The 27376-nt window shown below is 37.8% G+C and overlaps 1 protein-coding gene across 5 annotated transcripts in view; it reads right to left on the minus strand.

The window, feature by feature from the left end:
• Positions 1-27376, minus strand: part of LOC124422177 (epidermal growth factor receptor) — a 119346-nt gene that overhangs the window by 24774 nt on the left and 67196 nt on the right. Inside the window, exon 1 of one of the 5 annotated variants that reach the window (XM_046958280.1) lies at positions 25287-26257. The exons of the other annotated variants lie outside the window; for them this stretch is intronic. The gene's annotated coding sequence lies outside the window, so the exon portion shown is untranslated. Of the gene's footprint in view, positions 1-25286; positions 26258-27376 lie in introns of those variants that run through there. 5 annotated transcript variants of the gene reach the window in all.

A 27376-nucleotide genomic window follows, 5' to 3' on the forward strand; every position in this document is an offset into this window, starting at 1 on the left:
TTTGAAGAAAAGTAAAAATATATTGTAGTGGATGTTTGCGATCTTTCTACGGATCTTTAACATAGCTCGAATCGAAGGAATCTGGGAATTACGTACCTTCCGCTTAACCCTGCAAGTCGTAAATTAAATTGGTGTGCGCTTCGTTGGGCGCTTCGAATGGAAAATCGTTCTATAAACGGTTTTCGCGAAATGTGAACCGCACACGTTGTCAGAGAGAGTGTGCCGCTACGTGGGTGGAGTTGTAAAGACGGCTAGTAAAGTAGCTAATATATATATATATATATATATATATATGTATATATATATATACATATATATGTATATGTATATGTATATGTATGTGTGTATATATATGTGTCTGCGTACATACATATATACCTATATAGCTACTACCGGTAGCAAACATCGTAACGTAATTTACTGCTATTTACATGCGTATAATGGACTTTGCCGCATGGTTTTATCGCTTTTCGTCGCTTTTATCATCGCGAACGATCGTTCGAAAGGCAAGAAAGTACGAACTCGAGAGAGATTTGCGAGAGTGACTCGTCGGCAAGTTAACGCGAGGTAGCTACATACGCATAGTAATCTAATAGCTATGATATTTTGCGTCTCACATTCACTTGAATTCAGCACTTCTCTCAAGAGAAATCTCAAAGTGTCGACGAGACGTTATCTGAAGCACTGACGAATTCCAGAGCGAGGAAGAGAGAGAAGGAGAGAGAGAGAGAGATGAGATGATCGAAGCGTTTTTTTTGATCCCTTAAAATTCTCGATTCAAAGTAGCAAAGATAAAATCGAGTATCTGAAGAAGATTCGTGTCGGCCAGAAATGCTTCCAGATGGTTTAAAGAGAAGGGATTACGTCTTGAAAAGAGAAAGACAGGAATCGATCGTTCATCGATCGTCCTTCTTTTTTTCTTCTGATTCGGATTATGTGATAATGGAGCGAAGAAGAGTATCCGTGTAAAGAAGTGTGGAAGAAGGAGCAGAAAAAATTAAGGAGACGCGCGCGTGAGTAAGAAAGAGAAAGAGAAAGAGAAAGAGAAAGATAAAGAGAGAGAGAGAGAAAGAAAGAGAGAGAGAGAGAGAGAGAGTATAAAGAGCAAGAGGGAGATAAAGAAGATGAAGAATAAGTCCGAGTTAACGGTAAAGCTGGACGTGATCGCAGTCTCGATGGTTTGGTCTCGCGAAGGTATATCGTGGATCCTCCATCTTTCTCTTTCTCTCTTTCTCTCTCTCCTACTCCTTTCAATCCTCCGTATATCTCTGGCACGACGACGAACCCAATAGAGGGAAGGAGGTTTGATTTAGAACACGGCAGAAACGCCGCTGTCGGACTGCCTTCCGACAAAAACGAGGTCTGCTTAACCAACCGAGAGGTTTGCCGGTTCCAGCGCCGGCTCCAGCGAAGCCTCACTTTCCCACTGGCCCGTATATGGCTCAACATTTTATCTTATATAGCCTTCGTAGCTAAGGATCGCACGATCGGATACCATGAAGCCGCGTCAATCTTGAACACCCTGAACTTTTCGATCGGTCGAAAGTTTCCTTTCTGTTTTCTTTTTAACGAAAAATCGTGAAATTTAAAATCGTTCTTCTATCGTCTAATGAAACGATACTCGAAAAAAAAGAAGAAAAATAAATCAAGGATAAGAGAAGAAAAGAGAAGTGGATCGTGCAATGGGGAAATATTTCGAAGGATCTCAAGAAGCAATTTCTCTTTCTAGAGAGTTGAGTCAAGGAGGGTCGTCTCGTGCTTGCTCTGGATCGTGACTTGTGAAGGTTCGCGAAGGAGCGAAGATACTCGCGAGATCCCTTCGTGTTCCTTACGTTTCTTTTTCTTCTTCTTCTTTTCTCTTCTCTTCTCTTCTTCTCGGAGAACGATCGATTCACGAAGCGGCATTTAGAGGAGGCAACAAAAGCGATTCTCTCACGAGAGTAACGTCACGATTAAAGCGAATAGCATTACTCTCGTTCGTGCAATGTCGGGGGAGCGTCGTGTCGTCGATTTTGCGAGTGCTCGCCTAACCTAACGTAAATAAGAATCCTTGGGATCTGCTTCAACTCGTTCTCTGGCGATTTGTCGGGAGTCAAGAGATAGAGAGAAGGCCATAAAGGTGAGAAACGGTTGGTGAGACGGGTCGACTGGCCTCAAGCGAGGAATCATTGTTATTCCCCTTACCTTCCACTTCGTCCAAAGGACGAGCAGTAAAACCGTACGATAATTATCGTCCAGCGCGTTGCACGACGCGTTTGCGACGTCGACTCTCGCCAACTCTCGCCAAGCTCATTATCGCACCCTACGAAAGCCGTTTTCTCTCTCTCTCTCTCTCTCTCTCTCTCTTGTTCTTTTTCTTTATCTCTCCTTTTTCCCTCCTTTTCTTTCAGACGTCTTCTCATGCAACCTATAACTTACCGATATACGACGATCGACCGAACCACGAGGAAATTTGTACTAACATATTCTTCAAATACATACTATATAACTATCTATATGTAAATACACACGAGCCATAATTTTATGTGAAGATCACATCTACCGGTTCTTAGTAACGTCTATGGTATGATGTCTCATTAGCGATTCTACGTGGATTTCTTTTCTTGGACCATTAGAAACATTCTTTTAGGAACTTTTATAGTATTTCTATACGATATTATGATGTATGGATTGCATCTCTTCCTCTTTCTCTCTCCCTCACTCTCTCTTTCTCTCTCTCTCTCTCTTTCTCTCTCTTTTTTTCTCTTTTTCTTTATCCCTTTTACCTATGGTAACTAAGAAAGGTAGATTTCTCGCGAAATTTAAAAAATTCTTTTAAAGGCGGCACTTTCAAGAGACAACTTGGAATCGGCAGATCCAGTAGGATAAGAATTCACAGGATCGCTTCTGGCTCTGTATGGCGTGACTTTAACATTTGGATCTTCTTCGTTCATGGCACAAAGCCACGAAGTAGTAACCGACTGCACGAAGCTCACGAGAAACGCCGCACGCTGCTGCACAGCTTTTTTTCTTGTTTCTTATCTTTAAGATCTTTTCTTTATCTCGGCACGGAGTGTCCCAACCGGGTCGAGACTTCATGTGAGAGTTTTATCGACGATTTACGAAAACGATTGGACGTTACAAGACGTTGTTGTACTTTGGAATGAATGTGAAATAATGTTGATTAGTTTTATATTGTAAACTTCACAGATCGATCTTTCAAAGTAGATGAGAAGATGAGTTTGATCTACCATGTTGCAATTGGCAATTTGCTTGTTTATGGATGAAGCTTTATTACGTTTTCTTTGGTAATCATTTTCTGATTCGCGATACGTATACGTAGAAAGGGACGGTTGGATGCTGTGGTCCATAAACGATGGTCTGAAACGATATCTTCATATATGGTTTGAAAATCAGGTAATACAGATAACGTGGCGTGGACGAGTTTGCCAGGTGCAATAGCAAGTAAAATCGCTTAGATAAGATACGGATATTTATGGTATATATGAGTAGTAATAAAAATATTTTATATTTCGAAATGAATCAAGATAAAACTTAGTATCCGTCAAGTATTGATTTTTTTTTCTTTTTTTTTTCATGTCATTAATCGATTTTATCATATTATAGTATAAAATTTAACATACGAGAGTATCGAAAAATGTTACATTATATTTTTGTTACTTTCATCTGTTTAAACTTCGACGTGACGTTTTCGCGATGATGTATTCATCATGAGCCGTCTTGCGAGTAAAAAAACTTACATTCAAATTCAATAGTCTTTCTGTTAAAAACCGTTCTAATTTCAAAATTTCATTGGTATTACTTAATGAATACGACATAACAGCTTTTACGTCAGTCATTGTAAAATAACAGTCGTTTGGAATAACAAGTATCAGTATCGGAGAAAATGAATCATATTAAGTGTATCATTAATAAAAAAATACCACGTGTTTCATCAAGTAAGTGTGAGTTATTTTTATTTATTCCAAATAATATCATTGTAGGAAAAAAAATATCAGACGTGAGTCTAATTCTTTTCGAGGTTATACGATCGAAAAAAATAAATTCTTTTTCATAGGTACAAGAATAACACATTGTAGCAGTTGCAAAAGTGAAGTGAGCTTTAAGAAACGTCCTTTCAAAGTACGATCACCAAGAGTCGATTGTACCTTTAAGTTAACCATGAGAAAAATCTATCAACTTTTGTTAGAACGTCGACGTGAAGAAACAAGAATTGGTAGAAGAACAATATTACACGGACAATTAGGTACAAAATCAAAATATATTGCACCTTCAGTTAAACATTTCTTGTCAGAAAGAAAATTACCATTAGAATACATCGAAAATGTCACTCCGAAGCAAGAAGTGAGATTTAGCAGCAGTTCTACTATGTGTTACGATCGTAGTGTAAATTACGAAGGTGATCGAGATAATCGATCATATGCACAAATGATAACAGCGTATAACGAGACTATGATGACCGTCGATAATATATTCAATATGTTTCGCAATCGATCGAAATCTAAAATGAACGTTCGTTTGTCTAAAACACTTTTTAGAACTACTTCGACCTTGTTTTATCCAACATATAATTCGGAAAATTTTAGTATCAAAGAGAGTACTGAAGAAACTTCGACGACCGATTTGTCATGCGCTGTTGATACAAATTTCGATCGTTCTATAGAAATCGACAATGATCTTTATGATAAAGATGAACAAAATAAGAACCTCGAGATACATAAATCTCAGACAGTTCCTAAAACAACTACACGTACATATGCGAGTATCATAGCTGATTATAGTGCTGCTGTGGATAAAGATCTTATTTCAATCAAAAACGAGGATCATTTTCCAAATTTATCATTGATTTCTCATTCCCCGGTAAAAGTTACAACATCAGAGACATCAGATTTCGTTTCGTCTCCTGTATTTAATATGGATTCTCGTAAACAGATAAGTATAAATGAAGAAATAGATTGGCTTAGAAAAGTTGATAAAATTATAAAAGATCTGAAAAAATCAACTGGCGAGAATGATTTCAAGCAAATTGATAAAAATGTATCTAGTTCGAAAGAAAGAAATGTTTTACGAAATGTTACGACAGACGAAGCTGCAAAAGTCGACAAAATAAAGTTCATCGAAGTAACACCAGAGGAAACTTCTTTTCCTGAAAAAAAAATAAATCAAGAAAGTTTAAAGAATTACAAAGAAAAACAAGAAGTTCGAGAAATCAAAACAGAGAAAGTCAATGATATCAAAATGTCTAGCCAAAATTCATCATCCAGTTACAAAAATCCAACTTCGTCGAATCTCACATCTACTTTTAAAAAGGATTGGTCACAAATACCAAGCAATACAAAATCAAGTATTCCGAATGATCCACAAGTGGAATTACGAATGGTGCCATCTGGAAACGAATCGGTCGTATCCGTTAACTTAGAAGGGATTGCAAAAGCAATGGAATCGAAAAATCCAAATTCGAAAGAATTGTCTATTGTTGTGTCGAATAATAAGAAAACTTTGTCTAAAGCGTTACCAAAAAATGTTAAAGGTGAAAATCAACCAAATTCATGTTCAATGCATATTTCTATCAGCGAAGGATCGTTACCAGTGAAAGAACTCGAACTATCCATTAATGGTAAACCAATTTCAGATGTTAGATCTATTAAGGCACGTTCAGAAACCTTGAACGTTCTTACTTCGACAGACAAAGTCGAAATACGTGTACCTTATGTTAAAAATAATCTTAACACGCTGAATCAAAGTCCGAAAAACATTGTGAAAAATGTAGAAAATTCGGAATCCGTGTTGAAACTTCGAATAGCAACTGCCTTTGATGAAACTAATCCAATTATCACTTCTGGTGATACAAAGAAGATACAACATAAGTTAAGTGATCTCGAATCTGAGAGTTCAAAAATGAAATTGGCACATATCGAAGATAGCAACGTCAACGTGAAAATGTCGGAATTATCATCGACATCGATAAAAAATAAAGATGAATCAAGCATTCGACAAATTCCTGTTAAAAAGATAGAAAGACCAAGTGAAATCAATGTGAACAAACCTTATAAACTCGATAAGACTCAAGAAAAATCCGAACGACCTGTGTTGGGTAAAACTATAAACGACTCCTTGAAACGATCAAACACTTTGACCTCTGGTAGTGTTAGTGATGATATTAAGAAAAATGAGATAACAAGTGATCTTGATTTGAGATTTTCAAAGACTTTTAGTGGTAAAGTTAATAGAAAGAGTAACTTGAACGTTAACAAAAATGAACCTCCTGAATCAAAAATTGTTTCAAATAGCAGCGGGAAAATTGTCGGAAATGAATCTTCTAAACATGTAAATTTGAAATCTGTTTCTTCTGAAAAGAGTACGATTAAAAGTAGCAGTATATCTAATAAAGCTGCTATAAAACATCCAGTTTCTGAGAAAGTTTCTGGGAAAGCTTCTAGGAAAGCTTCTGTAAAAGCTTCTGAAAAAGCATCTGATAAAACTTCTGAAAAAGATAAAATTATATCTTTAGCAGATATTATAGCCAAGCATTCTGGTCGATCTTCCGATGGGAACTCTTCTACAGTTTCTGGAAAACCTAAACCTGGTTCTGGTAAGTTAGATGGTCAGAAATCTCCACCATCGAATAAACGTGATTCTAAAACAATCGATAATATTACAAAGAAATCCGTTTTAAATAATCAATCATCCGAAACTGACTTTTATGATGAACGTATATTACCAAAGTGGTCACCGTGGTGGTCTAATTCTTATGTAAAATCAAAGAAAAAAGAGGATTACCAGAAAAGTTTTTCAGCGCCAACGAACGTGATTGATAAGCAAAAAGCAAAACAGTCGAATCGAACGTATACTTTGAATGATAAAGTACAATCAAAGCTTACGCAAGATTCGTCAGAAGAAAAGAAGTCTTTAACAAAGTGGCAGAATCCATCTATTGAAGTTAAATCTAGCAAAGCAGAGAACAAGTACGATACAAAAGATTCAATGACGTTTTCTAAACCACTTGACGGTGAAAAGACATCGAAAAGTTCGACCACGTTCAAAAGTGGAAACATTCAAATCACACGAGATAATCCTGTTCTTGTCAACAAGAAAACTACGAGTTGTTCGTCTTTGAGTTCGGTAAAAATAGCCGAGGAAAAGTTAAATAAGCGGAACGACGCTTCTTTGAAGCGAGAAATAAAGAATGTTAGTACGACGAACGAAGTAGAAAGTATGAAGAAAAATGTTCCTGATGAGAAAAGTTTAACGACGGAGAAGAAAGATAGCGTTGGAATACAAATGAAGGAATTACAAAAGTCTGACGTTCTTATAAAAAATATCGATCCTGGAATAAATCCAAGTGAACATAATGTCGACAAAGTGAGAAACGAGAAATTAATTCGTCACAAGGTGTTGTCATCTGAAGAAAAATCGAACATGCAAACGAGTAATAAAAAAGATTCGTTAAACGATGTGGCAAGGCAAACGAAGCATATGAATGATTTAAAGAACAGGAAGATAAATAATATTTATAATTCCATGAAACCTATAGAAAAGAAGAAAGATGGGACTTTGATAGATTATGGGGTAACAGTTGCATCGAGAAAGAAATCTGAAAAATTGACAAGTCGAATAAAAGATGTGACAACGAATGAAGTTGCAAAAGATAAAATGAAAAAAATGGATTCAATTGGGACGACGATTAATGAGAAGATAACTGAAAAGGAAAATCAACGTTTGGATAATCGTGATGAAATTAAAACCAGTCAATCAACTAAACCGATCACTATATCTATACAAAGTCCGACAAAGTATAGTCCAAGAAACGTTGATCTTAAAGAGAAAAAGGATAAAATGACGAATGAATTAAAGTCGTCGAACAGTAACGATACTGATAAAGAAAAAAAGTTAGATCTTAAAAAAGACGTTGATATAAAAGCTGTTGATTCAGAGAAGATTGAAAACGAATCGTTGCGTGAAAAATTATCGAAAACATTAGAAAAATTAAAAGAGAATGTTAAAGAATCTCAAAAACTTAACTCTGTAAAATACTTTGATAATGATTCTATAAAGGAGCTTAATTCTTCTACCAAAGAAGAATCTACAAAAATTAAGAACACTATGACTGTTCGAAGATCAGACAAAGGAACGGTAGTACAAAACCCTTCGAAATCATCTTCGACGAGCAATGCAAACACTTTAACAGATTCATTAGCCGAAACGATACTACGATGTCCGTTGAAGGAGTTAGAGAATATAAAAACCCAAAATTCATCTTATAAACATTCATCGAAAAATACTCAAGAAAATAGTAATATAACAGAAAAGCCAAAAGGACATTCGAATTCTATAAATTTATTAGTAGATAATACAAATAAAAATAAAGGAGATCCTACTGGATCTAAAAATAATTCAGGAATACCTTCAAATCCTGTAAATTCGAACAATTCAGGTTCATCCAAAAAAACGAAACCTTATTCCTCAATGTCTGAGGATTTGATAAAATTCAATATATCACATAAACATGACTACAAAAAAAAGGATAAACAAAATAACGTGAAATTAAAAAATGAGCCTGCTAATAAATTAAAAAGGCCAGAGAAAGAATTGGTATATTCCGTTTGGTTGCAACGTAAAAAAGAAACAACTGAAGATAAAATGTCTTAATGATTATTAAATATTCAAAAATATTATCTATCGAATCTTGAATTTTAAAATTTTTCTGATGCTTTGTAAGTTTGCATAACGAAATAAAGAATAAACGAATACATAGTAGAACGCAGTCAACGAAGCTTTATTCCATTAAGTTCTATACACATGTAATTAAATTCTCGAATGACTTGAGAGTCTTGAGAAAGGATGCATAGTCACTATAGAAAATACTTCAATACGCCTTGCGCAAGAGTAACCGCTTTTCGAACGTCTGTACGTTTTATTGGCGGGCCACGAGCGTGCAGGATTGGATAATTAAAATTCTCATTAAAGCCGGTGTCGGCATCCTGAAACGCAGTGCAGACAATGGCTCCTGAAACGAGGCCGCCAGGGATCCAAAAGATAAAATGGGTCTGAAGAAACAGGAGGAGGTGACGAAGGAGAAAGGAAAGGGCATGGATGGGTCTGTCTAACTGGCCATGAAGAAGGAAAAAAAGCCTGTACTGATTCTTCTTTAGAATCGAGATATCTCTAAAGGATCTTAAATATCGTGTTCTCCCTTTTCTTTTTTTTCTAAACCCTTTTGTAGTACACATTCTCGTCTTGATACAACATTAACATTAATATATATATATATATATATATAGGAAATTTCTTACGTAGAACATGGCTATATTCTTTAATTAAATTCATGAATTTATATAGTAAGTGTCGTTCACAACATTAACACATTTACGTATATGCATATATTATATAACAATGTTTATAAGTATTTAGGAAAGTTCTTGCATAGAATATCGCTATATTCTTTCATTGAATTCATCAATTTACATAGTAAGTGTCGTTCGATGGAAAGAAGAAGCCGCATGACATATCAACCCGTAGGAAGGCCGTCGAAGGCTCCGAGGTCGAGCAATCGGTGCATCGTGATACCTGTCATTATGCCAATTCGTGGCTGGCACCAATTTTGGTCCCAGTATAAAGTCCATTCTTAGCGATAGGGTGAGGCTTCACCGTCGAAGGGCGCCTTGGTGCGTGCCAAGGACCGAAACCCATTATTACGCAGGCGTTTACTGCGAACATAACTTCGTTCCGCCAGCTTGCCAGTCATTCCAAGTAATGCTTCTCGAGAGAGTTCGACTTGGGGTTAAGCGAACTTTTATCGAGAAGAGAGATTCTTTTTTTTCTTTTCCTTTTCTCTCTCTCTCTCTTTTTCTTTTTCTCTCTCCCTCTCTCTTTCTCTCTTTCTCTCTCCCTCTCTCCCTCTCTCTTTCTCTCTCCCTCTCTCTTTCTCTCTTCTCATAAATTTTTCGTAAAGATTTTTAATATGTTCTGTTCTTTCTTTTGCATTTACGAAGGCTCAGACCGTGATTATGTCCATATATTCTTCTTTTAAAGATTTGCTTTTCGGTCTGATGTTATTTGATTTTCTTTGGATTCGTTGTGTAATTATTCGTATACGAATTTCTCATTATATACCCGAGAAGAAGAAAAAAAAATAAGAAGGAAAAAAAAATACAAAATGAAAAGAAACGATCGGATGGAAAGTGTAAAGTTCACGCGCAAGTTACTCCTGGCGATAAGGCCAGTTAATTATTAAGAGCAGCCAAGAACATCGTTCATCTAGAGGAATGCAGATGAGTTCTGGTTCCCTCTTTCCATTCCTGGACATTCATCTTGAATCTTCAGATTCTCTCTCTCTCACTCTCTTTCTTTAAACTACCTTCTCTTTCTTTATTCTCTACCTTCCTTTTTTTCTCCTTCTACGTCGCAACGCAAGTCGATCTGACCTCACGAGGGTCCGGTTCAACCTCGCGGCCCTACCTTACGCAGTTTTGATTTATCACGGCGTTCCTTGCAATTCCTTATAAATATCGAGGAACAACTCTCCGCTATGGTTCATCGTTCATCTCCGATGAGAGGAGCCATATCTCAGAAAACTTTACCGACTTTTCCTTAATCGGTGATTCACAAGTTCGTTTTTGTACATGCTTTTAATGCGAAATGAAAAAAATTAAAGAAAAAGAGAAAGAAAAAAAGGCAAGAAGAAACGGACAGAAGGTCGAAAGATAAAAGTTCGAGAAACAAGAACCACTTTGAAAGCTATCAACCTTCTCGGTTAATGACTCTCACTTACGCAACACACGTATTCGGGATTGTCATTTGCATAATGCTTTCGTTCCTATACTTATACATACTATAAATACATACTCTATACATATACTCACAAAGCAAGAGAGAGAAAGAGAGAAAGAGAGAAAGAGAGAAAGAGAGAGAGAGAGAGAGAGAGAGAGAGAGAGAGAGAGAGAGAGAGAACATCGCGAGAATACAACACGTGTTGAACGCGATGCGCTCGTAAAAGTATTCGAGTTACGATCATCAAAGAGCCGGATTCCAGTGTATCCACGGGCGTGCTATAAGTATGGTATACTTCATCGATGTTGGCCCTTAAGTGGCCCCTTCTACTCTCGTAAATTCACGGTTAGATTGGTGAAACGGTCGGAGCCAGTCAAGCTTTCGAATACGGACTTACGTATGATGATACGTACACGCAAGTCGATCCTTTGGATCTTCCAATACAAAGAAAAAGAATTTTTTCAAATGAGACTTCGAACTTTATCATCTCGAGAATATTTCTAGCTCGTGCTAACGCACGCGCGCGCGCACACACACACACACATATATATATATACATACACGTTAACACACTTTGAAATTGCAAGGACGACGAGATCCCGCTATTCCTTCGGATTCGATGCGCTTCCGATCGTCCTTTGTTTGTTTTAATTATGCGCTCAAGACAAGGGCAACGTCGTACCTTCTTTTCGTAGCCACATAGCTACCAATACCGCGATTCCTCTCTTGCGCGACTTTTGTATTATTTATTACCTTACAACGGATCGTCGCCTTGCCATCGAACAACCTCTTTCCTGTATTGGTTCGATCAGGGACGATCGACTTATACGATGTTACGAGGAAAATAACATTCGGTTGATGTTTCTTCTTATATTTCTTTTTTTATTTCTATCTTTTTTTTGTTTACTGATTTTCATACGTCCCCATTATATATTAAAGAGAAAACCACTTTTTTTTTCGTCGACTTCGTCCTTTTTCCTTTTGCATATTTAAAAATAATATTTAATTCTGAAATATCTCGATAAAATTTGCAATATTTATTTTGGTTAATCCTTTCGAAGATGAAATTCTTTTCTCCTGGAAGATTTAAAGAAGAAAAGTCACGAATACGAGCACCTTGTGAATTTCGTTTCGTACTTGGTTGCTTTCAAAATCTTTCTCTCTCTCTCTCTTTTTTCTTTTTTTATTTTACACGTTCATTCGCTTGGCACTTAATCCTTCTCGATGGACGAGTAAAAAGAATTTGAAAGAGAGATATCGAGATGCTTGGAATGGAGTAAGATAAAAAAAATGAGAAAAAGAAAAGAGGAAAGACCGATAAAGTCGCAAAATCGGCTCTCTCGAAAGAGGTAATCCTCTTAGGACGGTACGCAACCGATGTCCATATGAGCGACGACGAAATCATTCGAGAGTCATTCCTTAGCGAGTGCGATGCTTAAGTTGTGAAATTATAGAAACATCAAGGCTTCTTATAAAGCGTAAGCTCAAGCCGACTTAAGCCTTTCCTTTCGTATGCTTTTTCCATGATAGTTCAACGGCATCGTCGACAGTAAACAAGATTTCCGTATGTCAAAGAAATTCTTTCGAATAGAATAGTATAATTTGGAGAATCTTCCGAATAAAAAAAAATTCTTTTTAATTTCCTTATATTATTTCGAGATCATTTTATCGATAAGTTTTTCGAAATTACGATGATTAAACGTCGTGCAGTATTTTCACGTTATTTTCTTTTTTTTTTTTTATAAACGCGAGTAAAAAAAATTCACACACTTTTATATCTAATTTTTATATTTGAACGATGATAGTTTTTCATATCAATTGCAAAAATACTGCTACGTTTATTTCGCTACGTTAAATCGATTACTTTATTACTTGGAATACCTTGGAATTTCTTGCTTTTGCATGACCACAAAAGAAATAGAGAGAAGGAAAACAAGAGGAGCAAGATGTCTTCGATATATTAGCGTAATTCGCTCTGTCCACCCAAGAGGGTAATAGGGTAATTGCTTTGTGAGTCTCCGCAAGCGTATTTCCTTTTTCATCCTGTCTCTTTTCGTTGCCACTTATGGGCTCTGTCGTCTTTATAGCGCTTCTCGTTCTTGAAACATTAACGATGCATTTTACATACAGCTTGTTTCAGATTAAACTTTTTTGCTTATAAAAATAAACTTATTTTTTTGGTATTGCAGAATGAGTAGAATTATGTAAAAACAAAAAAAAATAAATATTAACTCACAGAAGAAGATAGTATATTTTAAAAGTTAATAAATAAAATGTTAAATACGTATACATTTTTAACAAATGATAATAAACAAGTTAAGTAAAATTCTGATGATAGGACAAAAAATCGTTGGATTTGATTGTATATCAATGGTATTCGATTTTTCAAAAATAATAATAAAGATATTCCTAATACGGAATTTCTTCTTTGACGATCATTCCATCCTCATCACGAAGGTAGACCTCCATGATAGCGGCATTCTTTACGTTGACAAACGTGGTCTATCTTCGAGATTCTCGTCGCCTCCCTCGATCTTCGGATTTTCTTATTTTTTTCCTGTCTCTTGCTGTTGACTGTAACGTGCCAAGTAACGAATAGACTATTGTCGCGTCAAGGTGCTATCGGCTTTGCATCTTTTCCTTGTTTTTCTTTCTCTTTCTCTTTCTCTATCTTTCTCTAGAAGCAAGGAGACCGCGAATAGATTGTAGCTTTCGAATGGAATCTTACTCGAGTTGAACAACTCGTAGAAAGTCTCATGGAAACTTTGATCCGCTTCTTCGATTTGGTCTTTATCTCGTATCGAAAGATTCCGAACATCGTTTTTATACGATCGTTACTCGTGTCACTGGTGTCAATGCTCGTTCTCTCTTTCTCTCTCTCTTTCTCTCTCTCTCTCTTTCTCTTTCTCTCTCTTTCTCTTTCTATCTTTCATGTATAGAAACATATTTTCCATGTTGAATGTAATCGAAAGTCGATTAAAGTGCGAGAGACGATGGTGTTTGGCTCTCGGTTCGTTTCTCTCGACCGTATCTGTAATGAGAATCGAAATCCTCCTCAGTTTTCTTTCTCTTTCTCCTTCTCTTTTTCTTTATTCCTTTTACTTAAAGATATACATTACGATATAAATAATCCGTTGCATGTTGGAGCACGCACCTTTAACTGCAATTGTTTCTTGAGCTTCTTTTTTATATTGTCGATTGCTCGAAATATAATTTCAAGAGAAGGGACGATGAAAAAGTTAGGAAGAAGAAGAACATTCCTATTAATCTCAATGATTTCTTGCAGTACGAATATCTCTCTTTCGCATATTCGATGTTGTGCAACGTTTCTCACATTTATTTCACGATGAGACTTACGAAAGAAGTCGGTAATAAATAGCGACTGCACAGTTCTAAAGACAGTTTTAAAGATCGTGATGATGTTTGAAACTCAACCACGAAGATAAGAAATTCGTATACTTTGGAACGCGAATTTCTTTCGAAGAAGTATCGATATACCTTCGTCCATTTGGTAGGAAGGAAGGATCTGCATACGACCCAAGTTTGGGCCAAGTTTTTCTTCTTGTACAACGAGCTCGTGAAAACGTGAGAATGGTCAGAGAAAGAAAGAGAGAGAGAGAGAGAAAGAGAGAGAGAGAAGGAGAGAGAGAAAGATAGAATATAAGGGATCGTCGAGAATGCGTATTGCTTGGTAACAACGTTAGCAATGTTAGTGCGTGCCACAGCGTATAGACGATTTGCGTTAATGCGCTGGCATTCGGTGTGAGGAGGAAGGAGAGAATTAACGTGAGAGGGCAGTTTCGATTGCATCTATGTACATACGAGGAACGACTTTTCCATTCTAATGAGACTTTCCGAATGTCGCGAGTGTATCCTTACTTCAACAAGAGGAATCGCTTCGTTACTATAGCTCTGGTCTTTCAAGGTAGATCGCCTTGGAGGTCACAACGCGTTCTCGCCGTGGGAAAGTCTTCTCACTGTTCACCGATCGATCGGTCATGCGACGTTTCTCTCTCTCTCTTTCTCTCTCTCTCTCTCTCTCTCTCTCTCTCTCTCTCTTTTGTAATTCGAATATGCGAATGAACGTGTCATTACTAGTTATAGTATCTATGTATCTTCAGAAGCGTTCGAACGTTTGCCGTTACCTTTGTTTAATGGGTAATGCAAGGAAAAGCATGGATAAAAGGTGCACCTTCTTGATTAGATCATCAAGAATCGACCACCGGGTCTTCGGCAAATGGCGATTCAACGGGCAATGAAATGCAATTTATTCAGGTTAGGGATCACTCCCTGCGAAGATACAGTTCGCTTGACGCGTGGAACACCCAGGAGCGATGAGAGAAAGAGAGAGAAAGAGAGAGAAAGAGAAAGAGAGAGAAAGAGAAAGAGAGAGAAAGAGAGGGAGTAAGAGAGAGAGAGAGAGAGAGAGAGAGAGAGAGAGAGTCCGGAGAGCTCGTTATACGAGCAATGGGAATGCGACGAAGACGACGTGCGCCGCTCGTAGTGGACCACCCTGTTCGAAACGAACAGAGAGAGATTGAGGGACAATGTCTTACTTGAATTTACTATCGGCCCTGTATTCTCCGTAACTGTTTGGTTTTCTTGCTACTACGAGGTCCATCGTAAGTTGCTTGGGAGTTCGCTCATCGTTCAAGGTTCAAGTTTTCGAGTTCATCATATAGTATCCTTCATATGAGTCTAAATTCACCCTTACAATCATTCAAGAGTCATAACATGTGAACGTCCGGTTCAGGAATGGAGGTCATTGTGATCGAACTAGGATCGATGCGTAACGATAAAAAAATGATTAACACTCGTTAATTATACTCAACACTTTTCTCCGTTCTTTCGCTCCATCTATGTCGAATCAGCTGACTACGCACATGATGATGTCACCGTTGCAACGCAGCCAAGGAGGAGCGACACCCACTCGAAAGGAGAACACCTACTTGCTTAGCGTACTTGCTACAACGTCATGAGATTAGAGATCTCTGATCGCTTTTTCTTCTTCTAGTATGTATACGTGTAAACTCAGCTTCTTCATCTTCTTCGTCTTCATCTTCTTCGTCTTTTTCTTATCCTTTTTTCATCTAACGTCTTTAAAGCCATCGATCCTCTCACAATTTCTCTCCCACGCATCCAACGGTCGCACGACTGACTCGCGTCCACCTCGGGCGCTTATTAGAAGTGCGAACGGTATCATTTGTGAAAAAGAAAGAGAGAGAGAGAGAGAGAGAAAAACGGCAAGATTTGTCTACGTCATCGAAGATCTTTGAATTTACACTATTTTTCTTTTTTTTTTTGTACATTACAAAACTTTTTAACATAAACAAATTTTTTATTTTTTTCTTGTTATTCTATTAATTAAAATATTTTTAGAGAAAGAAATAATAGCCATCTTTTTATTTTTTTTAAGAAAATATATTATATCCAATGATTAGATTCTATCAAAATAAGTCAAAACTCTCCTCCCCCTCTCTCCCTCTCTCTCTCTCTCTTGAAGAACCCACTCACTCGTAGTACTTGCCAAAGATGAAACGTGAATTGTCTTTTCTCCCACGTTGCTCGTGGATTACAATGAGCAAAAGAGAACTAGAAAATTTTCTTATCTTTCGGAGTTCTCCACAAAGTTGCTACTTTTGTAAGAGAATCTTAGATTTTAACCAAGCAAATATTATATCATAATTTAGCAAGAAATCTAAAAGTAGAATCGAATTTTCATTCGAAGAAAGAAGGGAGTTGAATTGATCATTGAACGTGAAACCACCGATCGAAACCGAAGCTAAACGCTAATAACATCTCTTCGAGCATTTTTCCATTCGATTCGTCTCGCTCGAAACCACGTCAGAATTATACCTACAATCAGTTGAACTAATAAGCACGTATATCGAAACGGAAAGTTCGATATCTCCTTTTATTTATTTATTTTTTTTTTCATTTACATGAAATCGAGAGCATAATGATAAAGTTTCTAATATTCCCCCCCCATCTCTCTCTCTCTCTCTCTCTCTCTCTCTCTCTGTGTTTTATTCCCTCTCTCTTTTTCTCTTTCTTTCATTTTTCAGTCCTCCCATGATTCGAGACACGTCCCACGGAGACTTTTCTTCGAGACGACCGAAATGCACTGTCCTCGAGACGAACGTGTCGCCTCTTTTTTTACTGGAGAGAGAGAGCAAGAGGGAGAGGGAGAAAGAGAGGGGTCGCATCTTCGCGTTTGCCACGAACCTTTCAAAATATCGAGCTCTTCAACGTATAATAAGACATGCCAGAACTTTGCTTCGAACACCTCGGACACATGTCCATCGTTTACCCTCTTTCTCTATTCCGTGTGTTCTGCCTCTCTTTCTCTCTCTCTCTCTCTCTCTCTCTTTCTCTTTTCTACTCTTGCTCTCTCCCCTCCTCTCTCTCTCTCTTTCTCTCTCTCTTTTGAAACGCGTATACGTCCGCCACTCGTCAATTAGAAGCGACATCCTCGGCGACACGAAAAACCAGACCGGGCTAGTACCTCGAATCGGGACCGAGGGGATTCGAAAGAATGACATTAACATACCGAGCGACCTGCCTTGAGAAAAGGGAGGAGAGACGGAGAAGAGAGAAAGGGTGGAGACAGGAAGGAACGGAAGAACGAAGAGACTGAAAGGAAGAAGAGAAGAAGAAGAAGAAGAAGAAGAGGAAGAAGAAGAAGAAGAAGAAGAAGAAGAAGAAGATGATGAGGAGGAGGAAGAGGGGAAAAGAAGGTGAGACACCAAGTCTAAGAACACCGACGAATCCGTTGATTCGAAGATGTTCGGGACAAGAAATCACAATGACATCGGACTTACACCAATTCACGGCTTTCGAGAAACCGAAGGATTCTTTCCGTTTACCTCGAATCGATCCCACTTCGCGCCTGATGGGTAATTAAGGATTCCACTCGATTCCAATTCGCTTGGCGTCTTCATTCGATTCATTCAATCGATCGTGAAATGTCGAATCGTTTTTTTTTTTGTCCGTAGGTATGTAAAAATTGTAATTACGTAACTATGATAAATTTGAAAAGTGTTATTGTATCTTATTAAGGATAATAAGAAAGAAGATAACGAAGAAAACGAATGATAAAAAATGTAAAAACGAACGTACGTGTTTACACGAATGACGACGAAACGTCATTAATTACGTGATTTCATACGAAATAATGTATATAAGCAAATCGCTATTCTTTCTTCCAATATTATGATACTTTTTCTTAGGTAGAATGATTCTATCTTTGTTTCTAAGACGTGTCGCACGTTTTTATCGTAAGAAGATGATTTGTAATTCTACGACGTCCGAGAATCGATATACGATGCTGTTCGTTCAGCTTTCGAAATAGATTTACATATCGAGTATATACCAGTGTGTAAAAGGAAAAAAAAAGAAAAAAAAAGAAAAAAAAAAGAAGAAAAAAATAAATAGACTAAAAAGAATAGATCAAAAACAGTGCTCTTGCTTCGAAAGGATACAAATTTGGAAGATTAAAGATATTAAAAAGTTTACAAGAATAGAAAAATAAAAATGTCAAAAGGAAAATCAGTTCGGCTTTCGTGGCTTGTCAAACCGTAAAGTAAAGTACACAGAGGGTAAGCGTCAAGGACTCTTCAGTGGAGGCAGGAGAGACGACGGACCAGTACTGTGCGCAGGCGGCGGCCATATCTGGACGCACACACCTTTACGCTCGTGCCCGAGTCGGCGCGTGCGCGCACTGAACGTAACTGCCACTCTTTCGTCAGCTTCCTTTTCACACGAGATTATAAACCAAATATATTTTATATATAAATATATTTTACATACGGAGATTGATAAAATCGATCAATGTATTGTAATATGCGTAAGTACATTATATCTTACGAAATTAATTTAAATAAAAATTTTTAATAAAATCTGACTGTAAGATTTTATACTATTTCAATTGGACATTACTAATGCAAATATAAGAATTAGTCAATCGAAATTACGACATGAATTTTTATATTTTAATATTAATTTCCTTTATCAAATATATTTAAATGAATTGAATAAATTGTAAAAGTAAAATTGAATTCTAACGATGTTCATTTTAAGGAATTTTTTGTTTCCTGTAATATTTTTATTTGATGTAATAAATAAATGAATTATATTTCTCTAATATGAAACACAATTTATATAAGCAAAATTTTAATCGATTGTATATTTCTAAGACACTAAGGGAAATTTTTAGTTTCGTATCGTCATGTTGAAAAAGTCGAATCACTGGTTGGCCTAAGTTTAAATTATATATGTCAAACAAATAAAGAAAGGAAGAGACCATCACGAATCGCGTTCTGCTCGAACGAGTATTTACGTAAAGGCGAAAGAGTCATATGTAGGTCTCGCATTTGCGATGCAATCATAAAAAGCAAGTATAATCGTTGTAATTACGAGACAACGAGCAGCTCGCGAAAGGTTGGTATAGTAGGTATCTGTCTACCAACCAGACGGCCCGCCCTCATTTCGAATAGCCCACGTATTTGCGCTTACGCTAAACGACGAAGCTGCGCATACGAAAATAAGAGAGGTGCGTATAATCGTGACGCAGGTGGCAAAGAACGATAAAACAAAGGGTTATTTGCGAGCTGAGTACGAAATCATTTATTGACTTTGGTATTTTGACGAAAACAAGAATTTTACAAGGTCAAAGTTTTATTTTTTTCCAAGATCGAATTTTGTATATATTTTTAAATAAGATTATCAATTTCTATATATTGTTAATATATCCAATATATAATTATTGTTTTAGATTATAGTTTAAATAAACAAAAGACTATAGCAACTATATTGTTAGTATTTCACATACTATGCTATTAGATTGATCAATAAATTACCAAAAATGTGGAAATTTTTAGTAAGAAATAATTAGTTAATTTAGATATAAAATATTAAAAATTTCGACATTACTTATTGGACGAATTTAATAAAAAGACAATAAAAAGGCGTCTATTGTAATATTCAAAGTGAAACATTCGATATTATACTCGACGGTACGTTGATTATTTATTATCGACAACGTCGAAGTAAACCGAGTAACAGAAGCGTAAATATGGGGAGAGAAATAATAATACGTCAATCCTCTCGACCTCTTATCTTTCTAATGGAAAAGCAACGACTTAGGAGCACGCGAGATTCTACTTGGTTTAAAAGAGGAGTATAGCTTTACTCGCGTCCTCATGGAGGAGCTCGAATTCTAGCCGCGCCGAGGTCTCGTAATCTTTAGCCTTTGGGGGTCAGCGCGCGAGTTCGTCCGTGTTGCTTCAAAGGAGATCCTCCGTAGATAGAGTAGTCTGCCTGAGAAACTCCTCTCTTTCTTTCTCTCTCTCTCTCTCTCTTAGTTTATACGAGACTCGGAGAAGGTGCCAGCCCGGTATTAGTACCCCGTACAATCTGGACCCTTTCGAAAGGGCAGTACATTTTATACGAGCAAACTCGTGCACTCTCTTAAGACAAAGGCTTCCAACGGATGGCACATCGAGATAGCGTTGGTAGTCGGCGTTGGAAGGACTCTCCTGTATTTTTTTTTTTTAGATTTACTGTTCCTCTTCTCTCTGCTCTTCTTCGCTGCACCCATCCTCTACCTCCACCAAGCACCACCCCCATCCCCACCCCGAAATGTTAATGAGAGAAGATCGTGAGAATCGAAAGAGAAGAGAGAGTAGAAGACGATCGATCGGCCTGTAACATTTTTTGTCGTAGATCAGAGAGAATCCTTCCTTTCTGTCTTTTGGCAAACGGATACCAAGAACGAAGGAGAAACCGCGGCAAAACGGGAGATTTTAGTTTCTAGACAGTATAAATAGGTAGATGGATAGGTGTATATCTCTCTCGCTTGAAGAGAATTTTATTAGTCTCCCGAATCGAGAGAGACTCTATCTCGATTGAAAAGATAGAGCGAGAAGACAGTCTTTGAGAGTAGATTCAGTAGAGCTTATGATCTGTACTCTCTCTCTCTCTCTCTCTTTCTTTCTTTTTTTGTTATTGCATCTATAAAACACACGATTTAATGTATGAGCGATACTGATAGAGGATACCGACAAGGCCGTTTAAACAAATTTGATGAATAGTAAACCAGACGCGAAATAAATACGTTTTCTATCTTCTTTACTCAAAATTCCCACTCTCTCACAGGTAGACGAGTTATCAGTCGATAACGTTATCAGTCACTCCGGATCAAGTTCATCGTTTTTGAAAACTTCGTTGGCATCCGATCAACGATGTTTTTTTAGATATTTATTTCTTCTTTAAGAAAATAGAAATGAGGAAAGGTTTAGTATAGTTCGTTCTTTTTCTCTGTTTTTAAGCTTTAAAGAACGTCGCAATCGCATTCCTCGAAAGTCATCGAGTCGAAGGAGCAATCGATTATCAATCGTGAATCTTGGCAGAGAATCGGCAAGCACGCGCGAGTAAGATACATTCGTGATGCAATCACGGATCTATGAATCCCTTTCTTTCTCTTTCTCTCTTCTCTTTCTCTCTCTCTCTCCCGATAATCTCGCGAACGCTATAGTTTCCAGGACTCTCATGCATCCTGCAACGGCAAAGTTAACGTTATAGCGGTTACTGCTCGAGCGCGACTTTAGCATCGGTTTAACCTCATTCCTGATGGTGACGTCAGTCCTCTCGCCTTTCCCTCGACTTCTGGACCTTCCAGCATCTCCTGAGATGTACGAAGCATACACCTTTCGGCTATTAGAGTATCTCTCTCTCTCTCTCTCCCTCTCTCTCTTTCTCTCTCTCTCTCTCTTTCCCTCTCCCTATCTTATTTTTTTTTCTTCTTCTTTTTCTTGCCGATCGTCGTTACCATCAATTGATTTGCAAATATTACGAAGCCTTCTCCCTTTCAAAGTCCTTCTAAGATCGGTAGGTAATTACGATCGACAAGGATGCCTCGAGATCCTTGTTGGAGTCCAATAATGGCAGCCATTAAAAGGGAAAGTCGATGGTTACGAACAACGACGATAGGACTCCTAGAAACATGCCGAGTACTAATTGCGCTTACATACTGCTTCTTTCTCCTTTATTTTCTTTTGTTTCTTCGTTCTATTCGCCGAGATACGATTCATTAAAATCACGCGATACGATCGTTTCTATTTGAAAACATGAAAATGTAAAAAGTTCCATAAGTCTTGACTGATTCAAACGTCGTTCGTGATCGTTTAAAAGACGCATATCTTATACCTTGTTTTTTTATCGCAAAACGATCGAGCGAACGCGTGATATAACGTAAATCTTTTTCTTCTTTCTTCATATTTCTTTTTCTTATTCTTTTCCTTTTTCTCTTCGACTCTCTGACTAAGCAGGTGGGATGGTCCATTGAAGAACGAATCTAACGTCAATACTCCTTAACTAAGATAGACCTTGGGGTTCCTTTACGATTTCAAAGGTTTTCCCTTCCTAGCGAAGAATTCCCTTCCTAGCTGACCGTGCTCAAAACTATCGAGAATGCATACCTACTTAAAAAGCCACGTTTGGTTACGCTCTCGACTTTGAAGCGGCTATGTAAGCGACACTGCTTAAATCGGTAGAATACAAAGACCTTTTCCTCAGGTTTTTCTTCTCGTTTGAAAGAATTCCAACGAAACGATCTTTATAATACAAAAGTTTTCTCATTTCTTTTCCTTTACTTTTCTTGTTTATCAATGAGTTACCTATCGATAATGTTCGAAGCCGAGACGTATTATCTGCAATAATACGTTATCTATGTTACTCAGTAGAGTGAATGTCATGCACCTTTGACAGATTGATTGCGTTATTTAAACTGGATTGGATTAGAAACTACTGGAATTATAGTGACTATAAGCACCGTTGTATACGACGACCGACTCTGACATTTTGTACGATATATAACGCTGCGCTGCTCGATCGCGAACAAATTGCACGGAATCAACGAATCGAACTCAACGGTGTGCAAATTGCGCAATTATGCGTTTATATTAATACGCCTAAAAATGTTTCTATCTATGTTATAAACTTATTGAATCGAACGAACGATAATATCATCGACGATACTAATGTTAGAAACGAACGATTACACAATGAACGTTATTTTCCTCTTTCTTATCTTTGTTCCTTGACAAGAAAAAAAGAAAAAAAGAAACGAAGACAGCAAAAAAGACAAAAAAGAAAAAAGAATAAAAAAGTAACACTAACGATATTCTAATATAATTCCGCGAGCACTCGAAGCGAGCGCCAGTGTCTCGAAGAGGAAATTAATGATCTTCTCGAGAGTAGGTAGGCGCATCCCTAGGAGAAACGGAATATATTTTTCGAGCGCATCCTACGAGCGCATCATACGGGACCGAGCAGCTTCGACTTTCTATCCATATGTACGCATACTCATAAACTGACATCCCAAACGTGGCATTCCGATACAACCTCAAATGATGCAGCAAACTAAGACCTGTTTCTGTAATATGTTTTTCTTTCTTTCATTCGATATTGTTATACGAAACGATCAATATGTTTCAATAAAAGGGAATGCACAAGATTTATTTTAATGTTCCTATCTCTTTTTTTTCCATTTATTTATTTTTTGTTAAAAATAAAACAAAATATTTTTCTACCTCTATAAATGACATACAATAGAATCGCATGACAAATGACATAGAATGCAAGATTTTTTTCTTCGATATATTTTTCAATAGAACAATCGAGTTACGATATCGAATAAGAAGCATCGAATTTAACATCTGGTAACATCTTCCTCTGTGCATCAACGTCATAGAATATAACGAGTTAAAGACAGCTGCATCTTCGTACCACGCATCGAATGATGCTGCACATCAAAGAAACAACTTTCATTGTTATTCGAATAAACAATACTTCCGTTCTTTAACTCGATCGTTAGTTTCATTTTGCAAGATTCTCAGATACTCGAACGTATTAGAATGAATTATTTTTATTTCTGTTAGATTATCGATCCATCGTAAAGAGTGTTATAAATCGATTATTACGAACAATCATACTTTCAATTCAATTAAATAATATTGTAATAAAAATGATTCATTATGAAAGATTAAAAATCAAATTATATCGAGTAAATGTTGAAATTTGCACTGTAGAAAAATCGAAATGAAAGGAAATAAGTACTGTCTGTTTCTTTCTCTCTCTCTCTCTCTCTCTCTCCCTTTCTCTCTCTCTCGGTTTCTTTATTTTAGCAAATTATTTTCAAACGATAAAGCGTCCTGCACAAAAGCGAATTACATTAGCCACTATTAGAGACCAAAGTAAAAGTTACCTAACGCTTTACCTCAACTATACTAGATGCCACATGCTAGTAGTCGATGTTTTCCAAACGGATGCTTTGCCGCCAACGCAAACCGACTACTTCTTACCCTGGCGTTCAAGTCTCTTGTGTGTACTAACGATCCTACAAACATTAGCTCGCGTAAAAGAAATTCCAAGCTTGTGAACCTCGTGCTCTTAAACTGTCGCGCATCATATGACTTTCCTTTTCATATGTAGTTTAAATAACGTTTATCTATTATTTAAAAATTCATAGACTAATTAGGTCTAATTATAAAACTGATATATCAAGTTTCATAAGAACTAGATTAAGTTCGAGACAATTTTTAATTAAGACATCCATGTTTATGAGTATCAAAGAAATAAATAAGTAGCATAACAAAATTCAAGTAGAAATAAATATCGTAGTGGTTACAAAAAATGTCCATTCTTATCTCAATAAGTTTTCAATCTATTATAATCCGATTTGATTATAGAGACATTTTATAATAGTTCTAATTTTTTGGAGAATGATCAAAAGATAGATAATAGGAAGGTAATAGAACTTGCTTGTATAACGGTAACTACGACGATAATGAAAAGGACGAAATTCTTTCGATGTTGTTTACACGAAGAAAATGATGAAAAGTAACGATCAGAAATGTGTCTTAAGAAGAACTGTGTTTGATTGTGGTAGACGATCACGTATAATGGAATGATTTTTGTGTGAATCTGTTTACGTACGCGTCAGGATTTATGGCGAGTACGTGAGCACCGATAAACACGTGGTTAGCAACGAGGTAACTGCTTGGGGACATTTTTAGTGATTTCCAGAAGAAACGTCAAACGCGAGGATCGCAAAGATGCTCGAAAAGCAATATAAATCTTTCGGACTCGGACAGAACGTTCCAACTTTTTTCGTGGAAATCGTTGCTGAGGGACGCGCGAAAGTGCTTGAACATCGCTAGGGCAACTCACAGGACTGCAGCACGAGGGAAGAATGTATGTAAGAAACGTTAAGGTGTGTCGAACTACCAGGCTGGAGACAGTTCTCGATCCTTGACTCTGTGTTTTTCCGTAAATTTTAACTCCAGGCGAAATTCTCCATCGGGATTTATATCGTTCTTTCAAAGGATCTCGTTTTCGAGATCGGTATCGAAACTTTGATACTTTGATATATGTATCTACGTAGATTACGTCTGATTCTACACTTTGATCATGACAAAAGTCGAAAAGGATTAAGGTGTTTATATGAAAGGACTCACCATTTAGAATGTGAGGACGAAAAAAGGACAAACAGGAGATTATTCCAAAGGCGTAAAACGATGTCCTAAGGCGTTCGATAGGCTCGGCCTCCGAATGGAAAGCAACGCGCACACTTTCGAAACCAGTTTCTGTCTACGAGCGATGAGTTTTTCTTAAGACGCGCACAAAACACTGATTGCGGGAGATCGTTCGCGATATTATCCATGAAGAACAGCTCGTCGTTGCACTTTTTCACGTACACTCGATCCTGCTATATGCGTGAAAGAATAAGAGGAAGATAGAAGGAGACAGAGAGGGAGAAAGAGAGAGAAAAGGATCATGCAAGTGACACGTGGTTCTTATAAGTGCGTATGCTCGTACAATCCATGGCGCGAACGTGGATCGTCATGATCGACAACGACGACAACGACGACAACGATGTCGATGATATATTAATAGGTAGGTAATTCTTCGTCTGTACGTAGTTGTAAGATTCACGACGTAGTTAGCGACGATGTGCCGTGTATACTCGAAACGACAAAGTTTACGTGAGATTTACGCGAGATTTATGTACGCGAGTCTCGACGCTCCTTTGATAAGAGCGCGTTATCGACCGTCGTGTCGAGCCCGCGCTCGATGTCGCAGCAAATTCATCCTCGTTCGAGAGAACCTTGGAGAGCTTGCTAATCCAAGGTGGGAACGATCAGCGAGAACGTACGCGCGTCAGACCACTGAACGTATGAGATGTGAAGAAGAAGAAGACGACTAGGAGGAGGAGGAGGAGGAGGAGGAGGAAGAGGAGGAGGAAGAGGAGGAGGAGAAGGAAGAAGAAGACGAAGAGAAGAAGAGAAGCCGGCTGCACAACTGCTTTCGCGAGAATTCCGCGCGATCCTTCGAGAGGAGCTTACTCGCTCGCTCCGGCGCTCTTCTCTTCACTTCGGTCCGCGCGTCTCACCTTGCGGAGAGCGAGTCGGCAGGTCGGCCATGCGACGAGGAGCCACGGGCACAGGTCCACGTTCACCGTGAGGCCCCCCTTCGCTTCTCTTTTCCCCTCTCCTATCCTTTACCTCTCCCACCATTTCTACTACCGCTACCGACAGCATCCAGCCACCTCCACCAACTTCTCTCTCTCTCTCTCTCTCTCTCTCTTTCTTTCTTTCTCTCTCTCTTTCTTTTCTTCTCTCCTTCGCTTCTTTCGTTGCCGTCAGCCTGCTTCTTCGACCCTTCTCTCTTTCTTTCTCTCTCCCTTTCTCTCTTTTTTCTATCTCTTTCCTCGTCTATTTCCTCGGAAGACCTCTCCCCACCACATTACCACTCCACCACCTTTCTTCCTTACCCTCCCCTTCCCTATCTTACCTACAGAAATCGCTCGGCTTCCCTACTTTCCTCTCTCCTAGGCAGATAAAACACGCAGGTATACACAAGAAAGGGAGGAGGAGAGAAAGAGAGAGGGAGAAAGAGAGAGAGAGAAAGAGATAGAGACAGAGAGAGAGAGAGAGAGAGGAGAGAGAGAGAGAAAGCACGTTCTACCTCTCGTAAGACTTGGCCCTTCTGGCCCTTCCAATAGCCACTGTCCCCCACGACCTGCCCCGGATCTACCTCAGACCTACAATCAACCCAACTCTACACACGCGAACCACACAATATTACATCTCGGAAAAATGCCTCTTGTATTTTTCTTACAAACGTACTTACTAACTACCATTTACCTTTCTATCTCTATCAGTTTTATCATTTTATTCGAACAACTTTCAAATGTCGTTGAACGTCATCATTGAGATAAGATGATCGCAACGAAGATATGAATTTCGAAAGAGTCCGGGTGAAAGGCCGATACCAAGGCGAAAGGAACGATTATATGAAACAACAGGCTGAAAGCACTTCTCTTACTGCTATTTGCCTTTTAAACGAGAGCAATTTCAGCAGAGCAAACCGTCGATCTACCCATCTTCGTAAACACTTTAGATAAATAGAATCGGAGACCGTCACGATTTTGCTTCGATCTTCAATACAATACGTTCCTATTCTTCCTTACTACAAAAGATTATAGATACAACTCTATAGTACTTATATATTTAAGATAATTTACTCGAATCTGAGATTCAAAAAA

Source organism: Vespa crabro, chromosome 2 (assembly GCF_910589235.1).
Source record: "Vespa crabro chromosome 2, iyVesCrab1.2, whole genome shotgun sequence".
Classification (NCBI taxonomy): Eukaryota; Metazoa; Arthropoda; class Insecta; order Hymenoptera; family Vespidae; genus Vespa; species Vespa crabro.